This window comes from Apodemus sylvaticus, chromosome 2, assembly GCF_947179515.1.
Source record: "Apodemus sylvaticus chromosome 2, mApoSyl1.1, whole genome shotgun sequence".
NCBI lineage: Eukaryota > Metazoa > Chordata > Mammalia > Rodentia > Muridae > Apodemus > Apodemus sylvaticus.
The window spans coordinates 144,108,736-144,114,735 of NC_067473.1; positions in this window are offsets into that span (position 1 = coordinate 144,108,736).

The following is a 6,000-nucleotide window of genomic DNA, read 5'->3' on the forward strand; positions in this document are numbered from 1 at the left end:
AGGGTTCTTGCCCAGTGTGTGGTGTGCCTGTGTGGCCTCACTTTCTACCTGGTCTTGCCTAGCCAGTCCCCTCCACCACCATCAGCACTGCCACTACCACTCCCTCCCCAAAAACCTCTGAAGGCTCCGGGATGGCCTTTCCCCATTCCAATGGTGGCCAGCACATCTGCCTAGAATTCCCTCTTAGTTTACCTCCTGGGGTGGTCCCAGGCTCTTGATCCTCTGTAGGTACCCAGATATCAAATATGTAAATCCAGCCTTCTTCTCCTGACCAAGCAGGTCACATGTCAGGTGACTCTCCTGCTTGGACAGTCTACACACACACACACACACACACACACACACAAATACAGTCACTGATCTTGTACTCTTTAAGAGTCACTTCAACATATAACCAATTAACACGTTCCTATAACTACTCCGGAAACTGAAGTAGGAAGATCACTACATATTCAAGGCTAGGCTAGTCTTCACAACCAGTTCTATACTAGTCAGAGCTACACAACAAAGACCTTGTCTCAAAACAAACTGAGTCAACAGAGTCAAGACCTTTTTCCTGAGGCTAGCCCACTCTTTGTGGGACTTTCCGCAACTCAGATGAAAACTCATAGAAACCTATAATCTTACAGAGATCCCCTGCTTCCAGCCCCAGGCGACATCCTCACTTTCTCACCCCCCCACCCCCCCATCCCCCCCACACACCCCCCACCCCCGCCAAGGCACAGATCTAATGGGACAATCATCTTTACAACAGGGCTGAGAATTTTGCAATCCTGGAGCATCTCCTCCTGTGCTTTGTCAGCCAGAAACAGGTGAAATTTGAACAATTTCAGGACTTTCAAACAAAGACACATCATTTTCTGTATCACCTTTCCTTCTGACCCCATTGTGGCCCCCACAGCTATCTGAGAATTTACTCAGATATTCCATTATTCGAGGTTCATCTGTTGACCTCCTGTGCAGACAGGGGAAGGGCTCGATTCTTGTTAACAATAAACCATGTACAAGAAGGTGGTGGCTGCAGTTACATAAAGGTATTTTTCTGTTTAAAAAGAAAAAGGTCATTAAAAAATGTAATATTTCCCACTTTACCATTTTTATGGATATAAAGTCTAGTATCAAACTGAGACTCTGTGATCTTGGGAGATGGCTGAGAGGGTGAAGACCCTGCTATATAAGTCTAAGGAGCTGAGTTCAGCCCCCCCCCCAAACACCCAAGAAAAAGCTGCACATGGCAGAACACATCTTTAGTGCCAGCATTAGGGAAGCAGAGAAAGGAGGAGCATACTGACCAGCCAGGCTATCCAATCAATGAGCTCACACCACACACAAAACCATGCGCCATAACTCTCCTCCCCCTCCCTGCCTCTGGGGGTCCTGGCCAACTTTCTGTCTTTACATGTTTAAGGACTCTGAGGACCTCACATGCATGGATTCACTCATTATGAACACCAGGTTCACACCTACTTCTGCACTCCCTATCTCTCCACATCCATGTCTTCTTTCGTGCCCTGAGTGTCTACTGGGTGCCAGGCTCCGTCCCATGCCCTTTCGGCATCCATCTAAACCTAGATCCACCCAGAACCTGACAGGGGCCAACAATGCCCAGAAAATAATTCCTACTTGGACCTGGAATCCTCGATAACATTGTTGTTGGCTTATCTGCAGGCTGGTGCATGGAAACCACAGTGCCCGGGGCAGAACCAAGACTGGCATGCAGGAAAATGCTTCTGACACAAATAAGAAAGGGCTTCAAGTAGGGTATTCCTGCCTCACTGAGCCTAAACACCTTCTTTTCTGGAGCCAGGGAGCCTGGCACACCCAGTTGGTCCAGCTTGCAAGCTTTCTGAGAACGTAGGAGGAAGAAAGACAGAGACCTCCACAAGTCTCTCACATGCCAGGGATAAATAGGAATGCCCCCCTTAGAGGTGTTTTCTAATGTAAACTTTCACAACAACCTTGTTAGAAAGCCATTGATCTCTTTAGAGACGAGGATCAGGATGGAGTTCTCAGTTACTGCTCCAGTGTAATGAGGCTCTACCATGCTCCCTGACATGATGATAATGGACTGGCCCTCTGAAACTGTAAGCAAGCCCCCAATTAAATGTTCTCTATTAGAAGAGTCTCCTTGGCCTCTTCACAGCAATAGGAAGCAACTAAGATGCTCCCTGTGTGTCCCTTGTCCCCTGGATCATTGTGATATATTCTCATTGGTCTCCCAAAGGCTGTATGGTCTACACCATCCTGAACCAGCCCTTTAACACTAATTGCATAGAAGCTATGTTCTGTCCAACTCCCAGCCTGTCACCTCCTAGGACAGAAGTCAAGTTCCTGTCATGAGCTTCAAGGGTAAGGTGCACCTTCCCCTATAGTGTCTCTGCCCTCACCTCCCTTGTGCTCTTCAACCCTGGCAGCTTCCACCACGCTCTTGGGCCACAACAAGCATACTACAGCTACAGGGCCTTTGCACATGCTAGCCCCTCTGCTAGGATGTACTTCCTCCCCTCCGAAAATTTGTTATTCAGATATCAGCAGGCAGGAGAAAATGTCCCTGCCTGCAACTGGAATTTCATATAGCTCATTGTTTTCTTTTTACTTCACATATAACATTTGTACATATTTATGAGGTATATACAATATATGCATGTGCATGTGACATGGGCTCTTTATGGTATATACAGTTCAGTACATGTACCCAGTATGTACTGTTCCAGTCAGGGTGATTGGTGTGTCCCCGCCATCATTTTCTTTGTGTTTCAACCCTTTGAACTGCTCTCTTCTAGATCATCATAAAATATACAAATTATTGTGATCTGTAGAGACTGGGTCCCCCACCAATGGTACTTCAGTGCCTGCTGTCCCAGCTGTAGCTCAAAAAGGAAGTCCACGGGTTTACCTTCTACAGAATGACAGCATGTGCAGTATTTGCCTGTGCCTGGCGTATTTTATATCCCAGAACGCCCTTGGCCTCCATCATGTTTAAAATTGCAAGCACCCCGCTCTCACCACTTGCCTTTTCCTCATCTCACGTCTAGTGACAGAACATGTTTATCTGTCTTACTGCTGCCTTGTTTAATGTCTCTCAACACCCTGTGATCTGGATGTAACTACAAAAACAGCCAAGGGAGGAAATATAAAAATACAAATTTAATGTGGATCCACTTAGCCTCCTACTATGCGTTTAGCACCCTAAACAGGACCCAGGAAATAACAGTCACTCTACAAATCTATAATGAATGAACAAAGAACACACTCAATATTACTGTACAGGGACTGTATCTTCTCAGTGCTCTGGACTTCTGAGCTGTCTTCTGCAAAACCACCTCTGTGCTTCCAATAGAGCAATGGAAAGAAGGAGGAGCACCAGCCACGGTAAATATCCATAAGTCCTTGCTGACTCAAGAGATTAACGTTTTCAACCCTGCAATGGGGGCTCAGAGTTTCTGCATGCAGAGAGGCAGGGAAAGGGAGTCTTAGCCGAGGCTCACCTGGGAATGGTGCAAGCTCTTCCCTGTGTGGTCTGGAAACTAACTATGGCAGCTCTGGCCCCATCTGAGCCATTTCTCATACCATTTCAGCAGGTCATTGTAGAAGCCCAGCCGGTGCCTTCTCTGGGCTTGAAAATGGGGCAGGGTCTCATTGCTGGCACAGAGGACAGAACTGCTTGTCGTCAGCAACCCAGAAAGGCTAATCTCATAAGGCAGAAGGCTGCCTGGCAGTTATTCCGCCCACGTCGCTCAGTACCTTCATTTCTCTCTCCCTTCATACTAATCAGATCCAATTTTTTTCCTCCAAAACCAATTCAGAATTTTTAAAGGCCAGACGATTTGATTGCTGAGATTTCCAAACACAAATTCAATTTGCTTTGCAAGGCGCCATCAGCCTTTACCGACATCACCCGCCAGCCTTGCACTGGGGGCTTCCGGCATAAAAAGCCTCAGGTCTAGCTTGGGGAAACTTTGTGCTGTGTACCAGAATGATTGAAGTATGAAATGTTCCCCCAACAAGCTTGGCTGAATGCTAGCCCCATCCACAGAAGGTAATGTTATTCTTGTAAAAAATGGTAGAAACTTTGGAAAGTGGGACTCACGGGGATGGGTGTGTCCTTGGGAGCTGCTCCCTGATGGAACCCCTCCTAGCATTTCCTCTGCCTACTGCTTCCTTTCTGCCAAGGTGTGAATACACATGCCGTGTTCTTTTGCCACCACGCTGTTTTTCCTCACCACAGTGCCCCAAATCAATAGACCCAAAGAACATGGACTTTAATCTCTGTAATCACGGGCTAAAATAAATAAATCTCCACTCTCTAAATCAGTATTTGGCCATATCTATGCCAGGAAGGATTTGAACTCAGCAACACACACACACACACACACACACACACACACATGCCCATGTATGTGTGAGCATGCACGCATAGGATAAGAGAGAAGAAAGTAATAAGAACCAAAATCTCCACCTTTCTGCACTAGAATCTAAATAATTCTAATACAAATTCTTCCTGGCCTTATTATTTATGCTTTCCTCAACCCCCAGGTTCTTAGCCACAGTCCATCCACTCCTGTATGCCCCTGACATGCTGTCAGTCACAAACCAAGCCCTTGTGGAGACAGTCTCCCCTTCTGCAATACCTGCCTCTTTTGTTTACTGCCTATCAAACTCATCTCCCCAGGACCTTCTCGGCTTCCCTGTCCTAAGAAGTCTTCTTTGATGATCATGAAGAAAGCATGTGTTCGCTACTCTTTTTGTGGTCTTCTCTCCACAAGGCTGTTCTCTGTGGATGTGAGCATAGGGAGTGATGCCCCTGGGGATAGGGGAGGGGACATCCCTGCTCTGGTTATGACTACTATGATGACTCCTCCTCCTGAGGAAAATGGCTGTTCCTCTCTATGACACCTCACTTCTGGAACTAGTTTGATGTTCAACTGGAGAAGCAACATATGAGGACACACACCTGCAGTCCTAACACTCGGGGCAGAAGCAAGAGGGTCTAGGCTATATAGTGAGACTCTGTCTCAGAGCAATAAGATAATGTCTCAAAAAAAAAAGTGGGAAGGGCCTGAGAAGTTGACCCAGCATTAACCTCCATGCTTATATACATTCCCATGCATCTGTAACATGTACCAATGAGCTATAAGGCATATTAGCTACCTTCAACTCAAATCTGTTTCTCTCTGATGCTGAGTCTAACATACATAATGTAGAGTTTAACATCTAATATCTATCACATACCTCAGAGCCAGAACAGGAAGGAGACCTCAAAGGTCACCAGCACAGACATTCCAAACTTCTTTATCTTCTTTAACTCCAGGATTTCTCTTTATAATTACAAAATAAATACCCTAGCATCATGCAGGAAAAAAACCATGTATACAAAAACATTAAAAGCTAGACTTAAGCTTCTGCCTGACCCTTTCTGCTGGGGCTGATGCCTCACTGGTTTGCTCGCATGAAGACACCATATCCCAACTCATGCAAAAAGATCCCATGAACTCAGAGCAGTTGGTAAGAATTACCCCTCCCCCAAGTTCCAGAGCTGCCTCTGAGAGCCCGGTAGTCTTGGAAGACATCACCCACCAAAACTCCTGCCCTCCTAAATACCATTCCCCTTCAGCCCTTTCCATTCCTTCCACCCCATCATCCTTTCCACACAGTCCTTTCTGCTGGGTCAGACTCCTAGCTGGACAGGTGAAAACACCATAGCCTGAGCCATTTTAGAGGATCCGCTGCACTCAGAGCAGTTGACACCATAGCTTAAAAGCATTCAGAACAAGTGACCAGACAGACTGAAAGCCTCCCTGGAGTTCTGGTGCACACAGAGAAACAGAAACCACAATCCATAGCTCCCTGCCCCCCCCCCCAGGAGAACATCTTTACACAGGACAACAGCTTGACTGGTCCTCCGCAAACTCAGCAGTCTAAAGGCCTCCCAGGAGATCTACTGCACCCAGGGCAACAAATCAGCAGCTTCTCTACTCCTCTGAAGAGGCCCCAGTTGGA